The 17,964-nt window shown below is 40.7% G+C and overlaps 1 protein-coding gene across 3 annotated transcripts in view; it reads right to left on the bottom strand.

Annotated features, from left to right (window-relative positions):
• Positions 1-13,165, bottom strand: part of ITCH (itchy E3 ubiquitin protein ligase) — a 121,088-nt gene extending 107,923 nt beyond the window's left edge. For 2 of the 3 annotated variants that reach the window (XM_035006145.1, XM_035006143.1), the window contains exons 1-2: positions 13,071-13,165; positions 9,158-9,234 (exon numbers count right to left, since the gene is read on the bottom strand). The gene's annotated coding sequence lies outside the window, so the exon portion shown is untranslated. The remainder of the gene's footprint in view (positions 1-9,157; positions 9,235-13,070) is intronic. The other variant, XM_035006146.1, reaches the window with a different exon arrangement.
• Between the last annotated feature and the right edge of the window lie 4,799 nt (positions 13,166-17,964).

Genomic DNA, 17,964 nt, shown 5'->3' with positions numbered 1-17,964 from the left:
TGCTCTCTTTTGCAAACAATGCTTGTACGAAATTATACAACCTAATTACATATAAAGTTGAATTTCCTGGCTCCCAAGAAACTCGTTTCTGACCATCTCTTAATACCCATGGATTGTCCTCAAAATACAAAATCCTGATAGCCACCATCCCCATCCTTCCAACAAACCTTTCTCAGATCACTTCCGAATATAATTTAAAACTATCAAGTAAATTACATGTCAATACTAATGAGTTACTAACATGTATGTACACTTTATAAATAAATCTATATTTTTATTAAAAGAAGCCAAAAACCATTGTTATTCAAATTGTATCAAAAACCCAGAAAAAAATCACGGAGAATCATTTACATCCAAGAGCCCTAAATAACTGGGGGGGGGGGGGGGGGAGAGACAAATTACCACTTACCCATTAGGAAACAAATAGTATTATGAAAGCAGAGCCAATTCTATATTCTAATAGGGGTCTGTAGATTTTCACCTTAGCATTCTATCCCAAGACTACCTCCTCTACTTTGAATCCAAAAAGGCACTGAATAAAAATACTATTGCAAAGAAGTCAAAATACACACACATCTTATTTGTTCTTACAGGTAAACAAATTGAAATCCAGGAAAGTTAAATGGATTGCCCAGTTAGGCAAAGATTTCTTACATATGGCAAAAGTACAACCCATAAAAGAAAAAACTGAGAAATTAAGCCTCAACAAAATTAGGAACTCTACTTTTCAAAAGACATTATAAGAAAATGAAAAGACAACCAAAGGCTAGGAGAATATATTTGTAAAATGCGTATCTAATAGAAGATTTATATCCAGAATTTACAAAGAATTCTTACAACTCAATAACCCCCTAATCAAAATGGATTGTCCAAGGTCAGAACAAAAGATGTGGCCAAAAACAGAGATCTCTAGCCTTGTTCAACATTAATTTCACAATTTAAAACCATTGTTCCTTAAAGGAAACAAGAAAGACAACAAGAAAACTCAAAGAAACAGGAGGGGAGGGAGGTGGAGGGATGGAGTGACCGGGTGACAGACATTAAGGAGGGCATATGATGTAATGAGCACTGGGTATTAATAAGACTGATGGGGGCGCCTGGGTGGCTCAGTTGGTTAAGCAACTGCCTTCGGCTCAGGTCATGATCCTGGAGTCCTTGGATCGAGTCCCGCATCGGGCTCCCTGCTCGGCAGGGAGTCTGCTTCTCCCTCTGACCCTCCTCCCTCTCATGCTCTCTCTCGTTCTCGCTCTCTCAAATAAATAAATAAAATCTTTAAAAAAAAAAAAAAAAGACTGATGAATCACTGACCTCTACCTCTGAAACCAATAATACATTATATGTTAATTAACTGAATTTAAATTTTAAAAAATGAAAAAAAAAACAAATTATACTTATGTCATTGTTATACTTGAATTTATTCAGGTTGGTCCTTTTCAAAATTATTAACATCTATATTGAGTCTAGGATCACTTCTAATCCCCTCTTGTCTAAAACAGAAACAAAAATCCCTAATAAAGAGCAGCCTCAAAATAAGAAATTCCAAATCATTACACAATAAAAAGTTAAGTAAGAAGTGAATCACTGAGAGGCACCTGGCTGGCTCAGTGGTAGAGCATCAGACTCTTAATCTCAGGGTTGTGAGTTCGAGCCCCATAATGAGTATAGAGAGTACTTAAAAAAAAAAAAAAAAAAAGAATTACTGAAATGATTAAAACAGGTTTTCTTCCTTTGAAATCACAAAAGTAAAATCCTTCTTTGGATACCTCAAGCTGACTTATATTTTCTTAGATAAACAGTAATCATAGCAAGCTTCTCAGAGAAGAATCAAATTTCTTTTAAGAAGATCCTATATTTTCCTTCTCTAAAATGAAATCAAATGACATATGGACTTCTTCCCCTAAAAGCATAATCCTTCATAAATGTCTACCCAACCAGGGGCGGCTGGGTGGCTCAGCTGGTTAACATGATCTCAGGGTTCTGGGATAGAGCCCCGCGTCAGGCTCCCAGCTCAGCAGGAAGCCTGCTTGGGGATTCTCTCCCTCCCTCTCTCTCTCTGCCTCTCCCCCGTGCTTGCTTGATCTCTCCCTCTCAAATAAATAAATCTTAAAAAACAGAAAGGAAAAAAAAAAGGTTTATCCCACCAAGTAAGTGGTTAAAAGAGAATAGGGAACTCCAAAACTAGAGAAAAATGTAGTAAGGTCTTGCCCCAACCAACCTCTACCTTTCCACAAAGCCCTACTTTTAACCTTTAATCAAACATTTACTGAGGGACTATACATTGGAGAGAATGGTTCTAGCTGCTCTGTCAACAATAGGAAAGGAGAAGAATAGCAGTAGACTAAGAAACAGAAAAGATATGGGCAGAAGCCTACAAAATTATTAGGATACCAAATACAAAACAACCCTAATTAAAAAAATGGGAAAAGGACTTGAGCAGACATTTCTCAAAAAATATACTAACAGCCAATAAGTACATGAAAAGATATTCAGTATCATTAATCATTAGAGAAATGCAAATAAAAACTATAATGAGATACCGATTTACTCATTAGGATGATTTTTAAAAAAACAGCAAATAACAAATGGTATGAGTGTGGAAAACTGTAATTCTTGTGCACTACTGGTGGGAATGTAAAACGGTATAGCTGCTGTTGAACAGTATGGTGGGTTCCTCAAAAAATTAAACACAGCATTATCACCTGATCCAGAAATTCCATTTCTGGGAATATACCTAAAAATACTAAAAGAAGAGACTCAACCAGTTATTTGTGCACCCACATTCACAGCATCATTATTCACAAAAGCCAAAAGGTGAAAGTAAGCTAACTGTCCATCAACAGAAGAATGAATAAACTAAATGTGTTCTTCACATTAAGATGGGGTATTAGTCAGCCTTAAAAAGGAATGAAATCGGGGTGCCTGGGTGGCTCAGTCGTTAAGCGTCTGCCTTCGGCTCGGGTCATAATCCCAGGGTCCTGGGATCAAGCCCCACATCAGGCTCTCTGCTCAGCGGGAAGCCTGCTTCTCCCTCTCCCACTCCCCCTGCTTGTTTCTTCTCTCTCTGTCTCTCTGTCAAAATAAATAAATAAAATCTTTAAAAAAAAAAAAGGAATGACATCCTGACACATGCTACACCATGAACCTTGAAGACATTATGCAAAGTGAAATAAGCCAGACATAAATGACAAATACTGTATGATTCCACTTACATGAAGTACTTAAAATAGTCAAATTCTATACAGAGACAAAAAAGTAGCATAGTGGTTACGAGGGGTTAAGGGAAGGGAAGTGGGGAGTTATTTTTTAATGGGTACTGAGTTTCAGTCTGGGATGATGAAAAAATTCTAGAGATGCACAATGGTAATGGCTGCACAACAAAGTGAACATACTTTTTTTTTAAGATAGATAGATTACTTATTTACTTATTTATTTACTTATTTATTTATGAGCACAAGCAGGGGGAGCAGCATGCAGAAGAAGCAGGCTCCCTGCTGAACAAGGAAAGGAGCTCGACCTGGGGCTCGATCCTGGGTTTCCGGGATCATGACCTGAGCCAAAGGCAGATGCTCAACCCACTGAGCGACCCAGGCGTCCCAAAGTGAATGTACTTAATGTCACTAAACTGAACACTTAAAAACGTTTACAATAGTCAATTTTACGTCATGTGTGTTTTACCACAAAAAGAAAGAAACAAAGGGGCACCTGGGTGGCTCAGTGGGTTAAGTAACTGCCTTCAGCTCAGGTCATGATCCCAGGGTCCTGGGATCAAGCCCCACATCGGGCTCCCTGCTCAGCGGGGGCCCTGCTTCTCCCTCTCCCGCTCCCCCTGACTGTGCTCTCCTGCTCTCTCTCTGTCAAATAAATAAAATCTTAAAAACAAACAGATAAACAGAACAGATAAGTCAATCATTTTCATTGTCCCTTAGAGATGAAAACATCAATTGATACTGTAAAATCAACTAACTGGGCTAAATGAACATAAGTACTCCATCTCCATTCCCTCTTGAAACACCAGCAAAATAAAGTCAAAATCCTCAAGGACAAAGACAAAGGGCAAGGAGATGACAGCAGATAAATGTCAGCAACATTCTAGACAATGAAAAGCAGTAGTAACTAGGTTCTGCACATTTCAATATATATATAGAATATAGTTTTTAATTAAGACCTGTATTTAAATATCTTTCCTCCAAAAAATTCAAGAACAGAAAAAGATAATCTGCGATTTCCTTTTCACTACTGACTTTTCACAGAAACAAATGCAGCTAATCCCTCTCTCATGTTCCTTACCTTCCCACTTCCAGAGCAAATCTATAATTAAATGAACCACCTGAAAATCCCTTTCAATATTCAGAACAAATGAATTCCAAAAACTAGGTTAGACCATGCTTTAAAAAAAAAAAAAAAAATCTCTTCTCCATTAAACAGGTTTAGATTTAGCTCAAACCTATTTGACCCTATTGCTGCATCTCTCTGACAGCAGCAACTTTTTGTACTTTTCAGAGGCTCAGTTCAGTACTTTTATTCATCATTGAGGGAAATACTGCTGCATCTCAACTATTCTTAATACTCAGGCTACACCTAACATACTACTCAGCTTACTTATCAAAAAAACTACTTACAATAACTACATTTGGCATTTTAGCCAAGAATAAGAAATAACTTCCCCGTGTATGTCAAAATTTTCATGAGACAGTATAAACAGGACAAAAGGCCTGGTGAAAATAAAATCCTAAAAATCACTTTCTCAAGTTACACAGAATAAACACATTCCACCTTTCTACAACATTTATCAGTTTCTTTAAACATTCTAAATCATGAATTATTGTGTCAAGTTTCTGCAGCAAAATTCTACATCTTTTCCATGAGCAAACTGTCAGTATTTCCAAACTTTGGTAAATACAAAAATCCATGTATAAAGTCTAATGAAACTTATCAGAGGTTAACTGAGATTACCAAAAACCCAAAACTAGAAATGTGATAAGCAGCTGAAAATTTCTTTTTTCTATTCTATTTGTGCAACCTGGGAAATCATAAGACTATGTATATGATCCATCATTAAGGAGGGTGCTGGGGTGGAGAGAGTGATAAAGATCTACCAACACAAAAAAGGAGGGATAATAGTATTATTCTCACATACCCAAGTTTTTACAAAAGAGTGAATAGGGGAAAAACTTTCAAAATTGGCTATCTTTATCTACTGCAGGGTCCCACTGTCACAAGGTGACCCATATATATGCTTTTGTCTCTTATACAAGCTTTTGTCCCTTCCTTTCCATTCCCACTACCACCTACCTCCCTAGCCTGTTCTCCCTGCCTCCAGACCCTACCAGCCCTAGTAAATACTGCAGACCTCAGTATTACCTAATAAATCACCACAAAACATCATTTTATCCTGTCAGCCAATAGGACTTAAGGTTATCCCAAAACAAGAAGGCTGGTCTCTTAACTTTTCCAAACTTTCTCCTATTACCAGGCCCATATAAACCCTCTTCAGACTAATCTAAACTCCAACTAATCTACTCGCTGTACTACCACCATCTCAAGTCCATTCCTGCCTCCATACCTTTGCCCATTCTAAATCCATCTTAAATAACTTTCTTCCTCCTCCTCTCTGCCTTAATAATTATTCTGCATACCTCTCATTCAGCCCTAGACTGAGGTATTGCCTGAACTGTTTTAAATCTTTATGTGGGTAAGGACTTTCTTCCCGGAAGGCAGGGAGCATGGGCTTTGATGCAAAAAGTCAAGCTCCAGAACAGAGGTTGCAAAGCGGCAACCCACAAGACAAATCCTGCCCACAGTGGTGATTTGCTTGGCCCACGGTGTTTATATTATGATTTTCAAAAGTTGCCAACATTTAAAAATAAAGATTTCTCACAAAATCTGGATTCCCAGCTTCTGTTTAGAAAAAAGTTAAGATGTTCAGTCCACACTTGGTTCTATGCTCCCCACTAGATCAAGAGTGAGCCAACACTGAATTAGGTATTTTTTAATGGTTAAAACGGTCAATTAAAAAAGTAAGCCTAAGAATAAAAAATAAATAAATAAATAAAAGTAAGCCAAAGCCGCTTAACAGCTACCCTATTAGAGGAACATGAATTCCCTAGTTCACTTAAGTATCAATTTGATCTTTACTACTTAAAATGTTCCATTTAAATTTACAATGCTCACCCTAGATAAGTTTACTTAATGAATTAAAGAATTGAGACAAAAATTTTAAGACAAGGTTGGTGGTAATAATGATAATAAAACAATTATAGCAATGAACACCTCATACTTATTGTGAGCCAACTATTGTTCAAGCAAAAATACATTATCTTATTTAATCCACACAACAACCCTATGGATATATGCAATTTCTAGTCCCAATTTACAGATGAGGAACTTGATCAAGGTCATACTCCCAGTACACGGTAGAGCCAAAATTCAAAACCAGACAATCTAACTCTAGTACATACCGTTAATCCCTACAATATGATTCCTTTAGACTAGCATCCTCTCCTCTGTGACCAACTGAACTGATTCCCTGGAACAAAGAATCAAGACTAAATTTTAGATAGCCCTCTTTCTCTGAATGAATAAGAAGCAAACCAAAGTTCACCTAAAGATGCCATCTGGATTTTTTCCTTACCCTAAAAGAAAAATTTCTGTCATTGACAGAGAAAACATTACAGATCGAATAAAATAATACAGATTTTCTCAGAAAGCAAGTATGTTATTAAACATTTCTGGAGTGAGGCAAACTCAGTATGCAATGAATTCTTAGTTTAAAACTATGAAGTGATGATACAATACAAAACTTCTTTCCTGGGACAGATGGGTAAATCTATTAGGGTAAGCAGTTTCCAGACATGAAAAAAAAACCTGCAAGTTTCTTGAGGGCAGGGACTTTCTTTTTCATCCTGAGTCCCTGTAATACCTAGCATAGAGCAGCACTTAGCACATATTCAATTATGTTAAAAGAACCAAGAAATCTAAAGTTACTACCTTAAATTGCAATGCAATGCAATCCTTATTATAGCACTTATCACCTTGCTTTTTACAATAATTACTGGTGAGCAAGTTTGTTTTCCTGACAAAAACACAAAATCCTTGAGGCAGGGGTTTTATATTAAGTACCCGTTGGGACCTAGCACAACAGGAGCTCAGTAAGTGCTTGCTGAATATTACAAACATTTCTATACTTGGGTTTTCTACAAGTCTCTCTTTCTGCCAATGTTTAAAGTAGAATTTAAAATATAATGGCTTCTCATTTATAAGGTAATGGATACTATGAAGTTCTACTATAAGATATTTCTAAGACCAATCTTATATTGTGGTATCAACAAAGCCCTGAAAAATTAGTGAGACAGAACATAAAGCACAAAATATAATCAAAGAGTGAGAAAACGGAGAGATCATCTGATACCTTAATGGATAAGTGAGGAAACGGAGGCCCAGAGAGATTTAAGTGAATTGCCCAAGATTACAGAACTAAGTAACAAGAAATACCAAGGCTAGAACCCAGGTCTCCTGAATTTTGCCTTAGTTTTCTTTCCACAAAGAACTACTCTGTGAGTTCAGGACGTAGGGGATACTTTTAGAACTATTTTAAAGATACTTGGTATGGGGGCAACTGGGTGGCTCAGTTGGTGAAGCGTCTGCCTTCGGCTCAGGTGATGATCCCAGTGTCCTGGGATCATCAAGCCCCACACTGGGCTCCCTGCTCAGTGGGGAGCCTGCTTCTCCCTCTCCCTCTGCCACTCCCCCTGCTTGTGCTCTCTTCCTCTCTGTCACATAAATAAAATCTTTAAAAAAAAAAAAAAAAGATACTTGGTATGAAGAATCTTTCCCAGCACATAACTTTTTGTGAGGTATTATGTCACCATTAAAGAAATGAAAGCTGCTTTGTTCCTTTACTGCAGATAACACCATCTCCTTTTCCCCTTCTCTTTTTGCTCTATGTATTCTTCATTTTCATGTATTTCCTTTCATTATTTTTTGAGAATTCTTCTTACCATGTCTTATTTATCTACTTCCCCTCTTAGCCACTTCCTTTCCTACTATCTCTCACAAAGCTACCCCATCTCCTTCCTTTCTCTCCATAATTATAAAAAAACAGAGTAAGCACACATTTGATTATAACAATGGCCTGGGACACCATAACAGGTAAATCATAGTCTTGGTTTCTAAGCATTTATAAGATAATTAGTTAACAAAAATATAAACTAAACACAAAGGGTCACATAGAGGTATGAATAATAAATACTGATGTTTACAGTGAAGACAGGAATCTAAGTATGGAATCTAGAACATTTATGTGAAGGTAGTAATGACAATGACAACGAAGAATTGCAAGGTTAGAATTAGTGAAAGGGACCACTCTCTATCCTATTCAGCTTTCTCACCTACCAATTCAATAGTTCTACTTCATTCACTCCTTACTCTCTTACTGCTTGAGTTTTTTCACGCTCTACTTTTTTTCTTACCCAGTAGAGTCTTCCTTTTCTCTCCCGATCTTTTAAAGTCAATCTGTCCTGTCCTCGTGTTTTCCTTCTCAGTATTACTGCCAATATCTCCCACCTTATAGACCTAGATAATGTCTTAAGTTGTGAATTCATTGTTTTCTAAAGCTTTAGCATGTATTATTTTATTTGAACTTCACAACAATGTCAGGAAGGCAGGTATGAATCAATACGTGTATTTTACAGATATATAAACTGAGAAAAGGCAAGATTAAATAACTTGCCAAAAGTCAGTTTGTCAGTGGCAAATTCAAATCAGACCTTTTCTTTCCAAATTCTCTTTCTCCACTGCATGTTGCCTTCTTTTTACTTCTTACACTTTTTAACCATAATGCACATATCTGGACAAGTATACAGAGAAAAACATTTATAAAACAGCACAAATGGGAAAAATGTGTGTATGTCCAGGAAAAACAAAAGCAGAAAAGTCAGAAGACCCAAAGTAGGAGCAAAGTGTGGCTCACAGGCTAATCCTTATAGAGGAGACTCTGAGTTTCAAATCCAAGTGGAAAATGCCTATTTCAACCAACTGATTGATGTAGTCAGCATCAACATCCTCTTTCCCCATACCTCCCCACAGCAGTTATATGAGTAGAGCTCACCCTCTGCACCATTCCTGTCCCCCAATCTCTTTCACAGGCCTGCCACCATACCTGAAGTTCTCACCGTTCAAGTCACTTCTTTGGGTTAAGGCGTTGTCTCCAGTAGGCCACTGTTAAATGCATGTTACCTGAGAGGGAAAGGAGGGTCCATTAACACATTATTCCTATGGTTAAACACATCAGATTAGCATTGACCTTGGGAATCTGACAGCACAATGTCTTTTTAAGTTTCATGGGATTAAGGGTGCCTGGCTGGCTCAGTTGGTAGAGCATGTAACTCTTGATCTTGGGGTCATGAGTTCAAGAACCACGATGGGCACAGAAATTACTTTTTAAAAAATAATAAAAATAAAAGTTCCATGTGATAGATAATTTGGGGGGAATAGATAATTTTTGATGGGGCAAGCAGGGTAAGAAGGTGAGTCAGGGGAAAAATGACTCCTACAGTGTATGGGGTGATGCCCGCCTGAGTATGATGGCTACATGGCAAAATGAAGATGGCCATAAAACACACACTCTACCTATGGGGGTCACTGTAAGAATGGTCCCTGCAACTTGGGAGGCTCCTAAGGATAGGAAAAGAAAAAGCACTCCAAGGATCAGAGTACAGTCAGTTCTGAAAAGAAAAAAAGCTGAGGTGGCAGCAGTTTTCCAAGGACAGTGCACTGCTAGACTGAAGGAGAACAGCTCTTGGTTAATGGCTACTAGTTGTGAGGCTATTTCCAACCCAGTATTTTTAGCTGAAGGCCGACCTACCAACCAGATAATGCTGCAATTCAATTCTGCACACTCCCCCACCCACTAATTTATGTTAACTCAAAACCAGTATCATGTACAGCCACAAAAATCAACATGCCTTTACTAAGAGCTTATTATGAGCCTAGAATTCGGCAAGGTGCTGTAAATACAGGAAAAAATAACTTTATACACTTTTGCCTTAACTCATATAAAGAAAACCAATCCCCAAAACCCAAAATGGAGAGAGGGGTAAGGAACAAGAAGTGAGGGGTGAGGGGGGAAAAAAAAACCACACAAGCAGGTGACTATTTCCTGTACCAACAAATTTCTTAAGCCAGAATAAATAAAATTCACTTCTAGGCCAAAGTTCCTTGTTAAACTCTTGCCTCAACAGTTAAGAGGCACAAGCTAGAAATATCTTTTTTCTTTTGGTCTAATACCAAAAGCTCTTGAGCAGCACACATTCATCTTGACACACTGGAGAATAACAAACTAAACTCAGTTCTAATTCTAGCTCTAATTCTTAACTAGCTCTAGGTAAATTATTGAACCTGCTTAGGATTTTTTTTTTTATAAACAAACAGAAAATTAATAGTTTGGAATAGTCTAAGGATGGCATATACCTGGCACATATATCACCTACTAGATAACTATGTCCACATGAAGCATCACTAATCAATCGTAACTCCCTTTCCCAGAGAACACAAATGACCAAAATCCTTCTCAATACAGTGCTCTGGCAGCTACTTCAAAGCACTCTGCTGGTCCATAAGCTAAAATATATTTGCCACTGTGGACTAGATAATCTCTGCAATCTCTTCCAACTCTAAAATTCTAATACCAAGTTTCTGAGTATAAAAGAAAAACACTTTGAACAAGCTTAGAGCAATAGTGTTGATAGTCATAAATTGCAGTCTAATCTCCAAGTTCTCCTCCAAACTGCAGCCAATCTGATAATAATTTTTCAAAAGTGCTAATTAACAATATACTCTGATACCATCAATATATATAACCTGGCAAATTATTCAGATTTGCTAGTGGGTTCTTTTTACAGAATAAGAGCCTTTTTACCCAGTCTGGTCCTAAAAATTCTCATCCAAAAATATGGCAACAATATTGCACTAGTAAACTAAATCTGATCGCTGCAGCCTCTCTCCAACATCAAGCCTTTTCACCTCTCACCTAGACCTCGGCAATAGCCACTCTTCCACCCTTTCACTCACCACTAGAGCCATTTTTCTACAACATACATGTAACTCATATCACTTCCCTGTTCAAAATCTTAATCTACTGCTAACATAAAACTCAAGTCTTTTAGCATTGTAACTTTTCATATAGTTACCTCCTTTTACCTTTCTGACCTCACGTCCCACAATGCTCTCCTTCCCCATCCCACTCCCTGCTCCAAGAACCCTTTTTCTCCCACAATCTTCTGCATTTACACAAAGCATTAAGGGGTTTTCTCTGTCTGCCCTGTCCTTCCCTTTCCCCATCCTCATCACACTCCTACCCGTCATATAAGACCCAACTTAGGAGCAGGGGTAGGTCCTGCCACCTTCTATGGCCAAACCCCAGACAGAACTGGTCACTTCTGTCTCAAGGTTTTTTGAGCATTCCTCAGTAGTTTCACAGTATTGTTTGCCTCATTGGTTCCCAAGACCATGAGAGCTGCCTGAGGCATGTTTTAAAAATAAATTCTTCAGGGCCAAAGCAGACCTACTAAATCAATCTCAGAAAAGGAGACCCTGGAATTTCTACCTTTAAAAAGCTCCCCTAATTATTCTAATGGACAATTTGGGGAACTATTGGTTTGTCTATCTCTTCCAATAGGTGAACAGATGTGTTTTTTTAAAAAGAATTTAGAAATGATTCCCTCTAGAATACTGTAAAAAAGTATTCTACACTCGTTTTTTATTTCATATCCTTTTTGACTTGATTCTTACACTGAACATGAAAGAATTGCTTCTCTCACAACCAAAAAACTTACTTTCTCTGTTGTAACTGTACCTCCAGTAAATCTATGAATACATAGTGTAGACTCTCAGCATTATCTGCCATGAGAATTTTATTTCAGCTGAGAAATCCTTAGCCGATTTTGAGGGTGGAAATACACTGCCTTTACACTACTTCCTTAAAATCTAGTTATATTAGGAGTAGATGCGGGAGACCCCAACTAGGTGCAATGATAAGTGGCTGGCTCCAGTGCCTCAATAATTTCCAAAGAAAAAAACCCCACTTTTCCCTCCCCGAAAGTACCCTGACGCTGTAGAATTATGGCAGAAAATGTAACAAGATGAAGAGGCGAATGTAAGCAAAAAACCAAGTTAAGTTGTGACTGGGGAATCCTGAATTGCGGGTAGTCTGCACGTTCACCTGGTTACGTCTCTAACTTTAGGCCTAACGTCTACCTTGAGTGCAGAGACCCGGCGTTTCTGTTTAAGTCGTGGCCCGGGACTATGTCTGAAAACTTGAGTTCCCCACTTAGTTCCCGCTAAGTCATATCCTCATCACGTTTCGACCCTTAGAATACGTTCATAGCTACTTTTTTCTTTTCTCGCCTAAAGAAAAGGGCACTCAAGGGGGAGGGCAGTGACAGCTCCACGTCTGCAAAACTCTGCGCCGGGAGGTGCCGGCGAGGCCGCGGCAGCGGGCGCGGAAAAGGGCGCCCGGGCGGGACCACCACGATGGGGGACAATGGAGGGAGGAGGGGAGTGGAAGAAAGAGGAGGCAGCCGCGGTGCTGGGCCCGCCTCGCGACTGGGAGCTCCAAAAAGTCTCGGGAAGGCCAGCCGAGTGGCAGGTGGGCCCGGCCGCCGCCCCTCACAGGGCCACGTCGGCCGCTCCGGCCGCTGCCGCCGGGCCCCGCGCGTAGGCCGGGCCGCAGGAGAGTGGCCCCCGGGCGGGGCTGCGGGGCGCGGGGCCGGACCCTGCAGGCCCCCGCCACAGCCCAGCCCTCTCACCACTTGGCGCCCGCGAGGCGAGGGGCTCCACCATACCCCGGCCAGACAGTGGCTGCTCGGCGCCTCCGGCCAACCCACCCCTCGGCCACTAGCCCGAGCTCCCCGCGCCCCCCACGGGCACCGGCTGTGAGGGAAAAGAGAGCAGTTGCGGCTCTGGGGTCCTCCGCCCGCGCGCCGCACTCCTTCACCCCTGGCTCTCCTCGGACACTCTCATGCAGGCTCGCCCCTCTACCCAGAACTGCCCCCAGTCCGCCCGCGAATGTTTACCGGGACTCGGGGCGGCGGCGACTCTTCAGTCCCTCGACTAAGATGGCAGCCGGTCCCGAGCCCCGACCACAGCAACTAGAGCGAGTTGGCGGCCAACGCGCAGGCGCCTCTAGCTCTGGAGGTATTTGACCACAAGCCCCAGAAGGCCTTGCGCGCCAGCCGGGAGAGTTGGCCGGAGCTGGGGAGCGCTTCTAAACAGTTTACTCGCCCTCAGGTGGGAGGGGCTCTGGGATTGCTCCCAGCCACTCTAGGCTTTTTGTTTGTTTGTTTTTAAAGCACGCCCCCACCCCCGAACCTCTGAAGACTGTAGCTGTGGTTCCCAAACGCTAATGTGCATCAGAATCACCTGAGGGCTTGTTGAAATTTAGGGGCCCCACCCCCAGAGTTTCTCTTTCAGCAGGTCTGGGATGGGATCTAATAATTTGCATTTCTAACTCTGGTGTGCTCCTGGTGGGGGATCACACTTTCAGAACCACTGGATTATAGTTTATTCCTTAAGAAAGTACACTCGGGAGTTAAATTGATTGGGTTCAAATCCACCTTTTAACAGGGTGCGCTCAAGGATGATGAAATAGCCAACATGTAAGTGGTGCCAATGTGGCAGGTGTTCGAAGAACTGATCAATAAGCTTCTTGAATCCTCACAACAGATCTATGAGGAAAGTACCTCCATTATCCTCACTTTACAGATGCATAAACCAAGTCACAAGCTGGATACAAACCCAGGCAATCTGGCTTCAGAGCCCATCCTCTTAACTTCTTCATGGGTTGTTTGTGAGAATTAATAGGCTGTGCAAGTAGACTCAGAGGCCCAGCTAAGTGCCTAGTAATTAGTGACCTTCACTATTATTGTTTAGCCTGTTTCCTCCTTGTGAACTTATTTTACCAACTGGAACGTCACTTGCGTTTTTCAAAGTACATTCAAATCTCTATGTCAATGTTTCCTGCAATATGACTTAGGAGAGCTTGTTAAAGGTCCAGACTCAGGGACCCTACCCCATTCAGAATCTCCAAGGCAGTGGTTCTAAAACTTTAGTGCCCATCAGAGTCTCCTGAAGGATTTGTTCAACCATAGATTGCGGGTCCCCACCCCCAGAATTTCCGATTCAGTAGGTCTGAATTTGCATTTTTAACCGCAGACCACACTTGGAGAATCATTGCTCTAGGGCAGTGTTTTTAACCTTTTTAAAAAATTATCAGCTCTCTAAGGAACATTTTTAGACATTTTTCTCTAATTATTCCCCCCATAAAATTTTAATATCACAAATATACTATATATCTATTAATGTGCCATATGTATATACGTGCTTTTACATAAGCAAGGAAAAAAAATTTTTCCTCTCTACCCACAACCAATTTTTGTCCTATTAAGAATGTATGCCCTGGGGAATGTGAATTTTTTAAGTAGTTCCCTAGGTGATTCTTGACAACACACAAGTTTGAGAAACGCAGTGTCCCTTTAAGGTTTGAGATATTTCTATGACCATTATACAGAGAAGGAAATGAGTCTCAAGGAAATTAGATGACTGGTTCAAGATCACTTAGTAGGAAACCAGGGATCCAATCAAAGTCCTCTGGGTCCAGATTCTGTCTTCATCTACAATTTTTTTTTTTTAAGATTTATTTATTGGAGAGAGGAAGGGTGGGCAGAGGGAGAGAGAGAGAGTATCTCAAGCAGACTCCCTGCTGAGTGGGGAGCCCCAGTCAGGGCTCGATTTCACGACCCTGAGATCATGCCCTGAGCTGAAACAACAGTGGGTCACTTAACCGACTGAGCCACCCAGGTGCTCCATGTCTTCATCTGTAATTTTTTAAAACATATAATGTTAGGCAAAACTAATCTATGGTGTTTGAAGTCAGGATAGTGATTATCCTTTGAGGAGAGGTAGTACCAGGAAGGAGCACAAAGGGGCTTCTCCAGGCTGGTAATAATGTTCTGTGTCTCCATCTGGGTGCTGGTACATAAGCATCCTCACTTTGTGAAAGTTCACTGAGCTGTATACTTATGATTTGTGTCTTTTTCTGTATTTATATTATATGTCAATAAAAATTTACTTAAAACAGGGGCGCCTGGGTGGCTCAGTCATTAAGTCTGCCTTCGGCTCAGGTCATGATCCCAGGGTCCCAGGATCGAACCCCGCATCAGGATCCCTGCTTGGCAGGAAGCCTGCTTCTCCTTCTCCCACTCCCCCTGCTTGTGTTCCCTCTCTCGCTGTGTCTCTCTCTGTCAAATAAATAAATAAAATCTTAAAAAAAAAAGTTTACTTAAAACAAATATGCTTTAAATATATAATTTTTTTTCAAAAAAATGCACCTCTTTCTACTATACACCAAAATTCTCAAACTTAAGAGTGCATCAGAATCACCTGGATGGCTTATTAAAACCAGATTGCCAGGTATTAGCCTCAGAATTTCTGAGTCAGAAGGTTCTGTTTTCAGGCCCAAGAATTTAAATTTCTTTTTTTAATTAATATTTCATTTATTTATTTGAGAGGGAGGGTGAGAGTACAAGCAGGGGGCAGGCAGAGGTAGAGGGAGAAGCAGACTCCTGCTGAGCAGAGAGCCCGATGTGGGACTCGATCCCAGGACCCTGGGATCATGACCTGAGCCGAAGGCAGATGCTTAACCAACTGAACCACGCAGGTGCTCAAGAATTTACATTTCTAACAAGTTCCCAGGTGATGTTGATGCCCGGGGATCACATTTTGAGAACCACAGGACTATGCTATCCTAACTTGCTAATGCCAACAGGGTGGATTAGCTCTGATCTGGGAGGCAGTACCTAGCAGAAGTTAATAATTTAGGTTTCTTCAGAAACATATGGATCAAGGATCTAGTCCTGACTGTCAACAATTTACTTTAGGGATCTTAGGCAAGTCCCTTAACCTCAGTGTCCAAATCTCTAAATGGAAATAATAGATTCCACCTCAGGATATTGTGAAGATTCTGGGAAATCTATGGTAGGTAGTTGGTGGTTCTCCAAGGAGAAGCTGAATTGGTGAGAGCAGTGAATCCCAGTGTGGCCACTTCTTCATCTCCCATGCCGTGGCTCTGGCTCCCAGGTTCCCTGATTCAGAAGTCAGTCTAGACCTGGTGAGAATGCAGACCCTGTGATTGATAAAGCCTTGAACCACCTACACCCTCCTTCTGCCTTGGACACCCAGGTCAGCCTGGGACAGGACCCAGCAGGGCTGGAGGAGGCCCCAACCAGCAAGGGAAGGAGCTTTCCAGGCCTCTGGGGAGAGAAGGAGGGAAGGAAGCAGGGATGCAGAGCTGGAAGGAGTGGGAAGAGAAACCCCAGCAGCCCACATGCCGCCTGTCACTGGCTTTCCCTGCAGAACACTTAGTCATTTCTGCTGTCCCTCTCTTCCCTGAAGCTACTCGGCATTCAACTGCCAGAGGCAGGGGAAGACTTGAAAAGTGGCAGAGCTTTGCATTGATGAAGAGCAGACACGGGATGGAGCTTCTAGGAGCCCAAGATCTGGATCCAAAGATCTGGATCCACTTAAGACCTCATGGCTCTCTCATTTGCCCTCTTTAAGAGTTTTTCCTCATCTGCAAAATGATGTACACAAGTTCTGTCCCTAGTTGCCTTAGTCACTTGCCAGGCTTAGAAAATAAAAATATAGGATGCTCGATTAAATTTGAATTTCACGTAAACAATGAATAACTTTTTAGCATTAATATGTGACAAATTTGATGTAACATAGTTACGCTAAAATTACTTTGTCTATCTAAAATTTAAATTTAACTGGACATCTGCATTTTATCTGGCAACCCTATTCCCAGGGTTTTATACACTTTCTCCATTAAGAGTAATAAACTTAAATTCCTCTAAGAGGGATGCCTGACTAGCTCAGTCTTTAAGCGTTTGCCTTCAGCTCAGGTCATGATCCCAGGGTCCTGGGATGGAGTCCCACATCAGGCTCCTTGCTCAGCAGAGAGCCTGCTTCTCCCTCTGCCCACCACTCTTCCTGCTTGTGCTCACGCAAGCGCTCTCTCTGTCAAATAAATAAATAAATAAAATCTTTTAAAAAATATTTATAAATAAATAAATAAATAAATTCCTCTAAGGGCCAGTAAGAAGAAAAATAACAGTTAATGTTTACTGTCTACATTGTAGTTACAATGTAGAGTCTCAGGTGCTTTACATGCACTAGCTCATTGAATACTCCTGGCAACTAGGTGGGGTGCTGGGTTTCCAAATCTATAAAATGGAAACAGTAATAGATACTATCTTGTGGGTCATTATGAGGATTAAATGAGTATGTCTAACACTTGGAACAGTGCTAAACGGGCACATGGCAAGCATTCAATAAGCAATAGCTGTCAGTTTTCCCATTATGCAGATTGAGAAAACTGAATCTCAAAGAGACAAAGTAACCAGCACATAGTCACACATCTAGCAAGTAGCAGAGCCAGGATTTGCAGCCAGACATACAACACCGGCAACTGTGTGTTCCATCAACAGGAAAATTGATAAACTGTGTTATAGTCACTCATGGAGTGGAATACTACTAGGCAATAACAAAAGTACTAATACGCAAAAAATAGATAAGCCTCAGACATCATGCTAAAAGAAAGACACCTTATACAAAAGAGTATACCCTCTATAATTCTATTTGTATAATGTTCTAGAACAGGTAAAACCTAATCAATGGTGAAAAAAATCACAATGGTAGTGGCCTTTGGCAGGAGGGAATTTTCTGCTGTTGAAATGTTCTCTCAGTAACTTGTGAGAGGTGTGGATTACACAGTTGCATGCATTTGTCAAAACTCCACAAACGGTATACTTGAAATCTATGCATATCACTGTATGTAAATTGAACCTAAAAATAAAAACAAATATCGAGGTCTAATGATAGGGGTGCTGAAGTGTCTAGAGGGAGAGTGAA

The sequence above is a fragment of the Mirounga leonina genome, unplaced genomic scaffold (assembly GCF_011800145.1).
Source record: "Mirounga leonina isolate KUSES-001 unplaced genomic scaffold, KU_Mleo_1.0 Mir_150, whole genome shotgun sequence".
Lineage (NCBI taxonomy): Eukaryota > Metazoa > Chordata > Mammalia > Carnivora > Phocidae > Mirounga > Mirounga leonina.
The sequence above is the reverse complement of the archived record's forward strand: the minus strand, read 5'-3'. Positions and strand labels throughout refer to the sequence as shown.